Consider the following 4140-nt stretch of genomic DNA (forward strand, 5'->3'; position numbering starts at 1 on the left):
GCGCCGGAGCGGCCGCGGTGGTGCGGCCCGCGCGCGGCAGCGGCGGCGGGTCCGCGCGAGCTCCAGCGCGGCGCGGCGGCGGAGGCCCGCACGGCGCGACGCGGTGGTGGCTTGTGGTGTTGCGGCCTGCGTCGGCGCGAACGGCAGTGGAGCTCCCTCCCCGGCAGCGGCCCTATCTCCACCATGGCACGTCGGCGGCGGAGGCCCGCACGCGCGACCGCATGGGGCTGCTGCGGCGGCTGGCGCTCCTCCAGTGGCGCCGCCTCCTCGCGGATCTAGGCGCCTCCACGCCGCGCCGCCCCCTCCCTCCTGAGCTCCCCTCGGCGGCGGCGGCGGCCTCGAGCTCGGCCGGACCTCGCGCTGCCCTCCCTGCTCCGTCCTCGGTCTCGAGCGGATCTACGGCCGCCCAACTCGGTTGGCCTCGACCTCGCCGGCCTCGGGCTCGCCGGCGGCCGTCCCCAGCGTCGCGCTCTGCTCCTCGTGCGGCCTCGCCGCCCTCGCGCCGGGCGGTTGGGACGCGTGCGGGCGGGCGGGACCCGCGCCACCATGGCGCGTAGCGGGCATCCGGGATTCCGCTCAGAACAGTGGGTACGCTCGGCGTCCGCTGCTTACCGGAGGCGTTAGCGTGCCCCGCTGCAGCGTGTTGTTCCTGTAAATGCTTGAACCTATTCAGTATACGGCTGCAGACAGCCTGAGGGGAGGGTTCCCCGGTTGTTTCACTTGATGGTGGGGTCATGGATCCGTGGGCCCAGCTAGAAGTGGGATGGGTGCGCCGTATGGTTGACGGGTTGTTGGGGTGTCAGAATTGGGTTGTGGGGACACAACTCACGGGCCTACCAGTCCTAAGCTTACGTTTAAAAGAAAATATCTGTCCTAAGCTTCCAAAAACAATTATATTAGTAAGACATGATGGTTTCTTATCAGAAACTTTTTTTTCGTCAGATAGCTATTGATGTTCTATATTTTTCCATACACACTTTGTTTTTCTAGTCTTGTGATCTTCTCTAGTCTTCTTATAGAGCACTTCCTCTAATTCCACGGGTTACCCTGGTTGGAAAAACAAAACACCAGTCATGCACATGAAAAAATCAAGGATCTGCAATCATGCAACACTTGAGTGGCAAATGATACTTGTGCAAGGAGAAAAATAAGTGAAATCAGTAGAATGTTGGGGGTATCAAGGAAAAAAAACACAATCTACACACTACTCATAGGTTGTTGTTTTTTGTTTCTCCTAGCTAAAAATTTTATTCGGCACTGTTGACGCAAAAATCAACACACTGGAATTCGAGGGCAAGTGTTCGCCAAGTCACGAAAAAATCCCACCAGGCGTGCTAAAAGATGTGTTGACGCAAAAATCAACACACTGGAATCCGAGGGCAAGTGTTCGCCAAGCACGAAAAATAGACCAAGCGTGCCAGTTAATCTGACCTGCTGATTGACAAGGAGACAGAGTAAACGTTAAATTCGAGGGTGCATCGGCTGGAGTTCCTATTATCCATCAGATAGGCGTATCGGCAAGCTTTGCCGATACTGAATGCGATAAAAGAATATTTAAATGCAAGCGTGAGCCGACGCACTAGACGACAAAACCGGCTTTGAGTAGCCGATTATGCGTGTGTAACAAAATCTAAGCTACGAATGTGTAACTCAGATAATGTAAACTAAAAACAGATCTAAACCGGCTCTTGAGATAACAAAAATGTTACTACAAAACCTCAAGCCGATCTAATATGTTTTTAGGTGTGATAATGGCCAAAAAGCGTAGGAAAACCTACAAATCTAGCTGATATCGATAATTGGTGAATAAATCTAGACGAGGCGACAGCGATATGCCCGGAAGTCAAAGCCTATATAAACTCGATAACTTTTGAATAGATATCAACGAAGCCACAGCGATGCGCCCGGAAGCTAAAGCTCAGATTTGCTTGGTAAACGAAAACTTACCAGGAGATCAAGTCGCTCGAATGTGATGCGTCCTTGATCAACTCGAAAGAACTTGCTGAAAAGAAAAGAAAAGTGGTGAAGTCGCCGAAAAGTAAATTGCAGGTAAAAAGTAGAGTTTGTTTGTTGATCGTGTGATAACTTTTTATAGAAGCTAAGAGGTACATATTTATAGCCTGGACTAACTTGTCTGACAAGTATAATCTAAACTAAAAGGAAATACTAAAATACACGGACTCCTATTTCCTTCGTGGAATCCTTTCTAATAATAACCTCTTGACCGGCGTACAGAGCATATCCATCTGTTATTGTATATTTTTTCTCGAACTCTGCTCCCCGCAAATCAATCACGCACACAAGTATACGCTTGCCCAGCACAAAAATTCTTCCTTTCTTTTTAATATTGTGTGCATGTACGTCACCATAACTCGAAGTCAGGCAATCAGCCGATTCCACTGTAAGATAGCCGATTTCCACGCACTAGAATGGACTGTGCATATCAACGCCATTCAATTTGTCTCCCCTCATAGAATTGATACGCCACGCATGCATGTTCCTTAATGAATCGAACTGGTCACCATACTCTTAATTTAATGCACGTATGCCACTATCCGATGATCTTCATAATTCAGTTTACATCGGATTTGTCAAAATCCGGTGTCAACAGACACCAAATTTTACATGAACATAGATCCTTACATCATTTATCCATCCATAATTTTTGTTGGATTTTCTTACTACATTTCTTTGGTATGGATTTTTTTAAGTAAAAGAGCACCTATCTTCTCTCAGACCCAAGTTTACTGTTATTTTTATCATATTTTATTCATATATCTGGGTTTACTCACTCTTGGATATTCTTCTTCCATGGTATTTTTAACTATTTTTCCTATTATTTAATAAACTTCAAGAAATGACTAGTTAATCAGATGTTAAATTTAAGTTCTATTTTTGTTTCAATCAGAAGTTGAGTTTAAGTTCAATTTTTGCTTCTCGGTTCAAAATAGTTTAAGTCACGACTCACTTATATTCTTTTCCATATTTTATAGCTTTCTATACCACATTTATATCATATCATAAAATGTTTTTATATCTTCATCTCAAATCTTATTTGGACTTACCAAGTATGTCACTAGTAAGCAAGAGAAGAGAAGGTGAATTATAACAACATATACAATGTCGATACATTTGACCTAGAACTTCATTCACGAGAAATGCAACATCCTAAGCTACCTAGGGAGTATACGCAGATTTTGGTAACGTTGAGCAAGTATATATATGTGTTTGTTGTGGATGCAACCTACTTGCAATGGTTAACATGAACCTGTCTTGCAATATGTTTGTGTGTGCGCGGATGATGGTTACAAATAATTTTCTATCGATTTTATTGGGATTTTCTCGTAATATTCCCTAAATATATACATGTATAATATGACTGGTTACTTTCATTGTTAAATTACATAGTTCTCACCTAAATAACTGTGAAATTCAAACTTAGTTGTATGGCGTGTCTTCTTATTATCTTGTGTACATATATTTGAGCCACACCATTATATTCCTTTTTAATTTTAATTAATATTTTAGCTTCCATGTTAATTGAATTGCAATTACATAAGTCTTAAACTAAAGTGCTTTGTATTTACTGAAATATATTTATGTAATGGAGGAAGAGTGTGGAAGTTGTGATGGATATAATCACTACTACAGAATAGGCCTTTGTTCTAGGTCATTTATCCCGGTTACCTTTGGGCCCGGGACAAAATGTGGCTTTTGTCCCGGGTCCAAAGGCTAGCCGGGCCAGCGGGGGGACAGGGGCCTTTTGTCCCGGGTGGAGCCACCAACCCGGACAAAAGGCCCCCCCCCCCTTTTGTCCCGGTTGGTGGCTCCACCCGGGACAAAAGGTCCAACCCTTTTATCCCGGTTGGTGGTACTAACTCGGACAAAAGGACCCTTTTGTCCCGGTTGGTGTTACCAACCCGGACAAAAGGCCCCTCCACGTGATAGTTCAAAAGGGAGTTATTCTTTACTGAGTCACATGTACTACTTAGGTGAGTTGACAAGGAAGCCATGCGCTAGGCAATAGGTCTTGGGTTCCAATCCCGCAGGGTGCAAATATTTTTTAGCGCGAGGGACATTTTGTCCCGGTTCTACCACCCAGGACAAAAGCCTCCAGCGCTTTTGTCCCGGCGGCCGAAT

The sequence above is a fragment of the Panicum virgatum genome, chromosome 4N (genome assembly GCF_016808335.1).
Source record: "Panicum virgatum strain AP13 chromosome 4N, P.virgatum_v5, whole genome shotgun sequence".
In the NCBI taxonomy this organism is placed as follows: Eukaryota; Viridiplantae; Streptophyta; class Magnoliopsida; order Poales; family Poaceae; genus Panicum; species Panicum virgatum.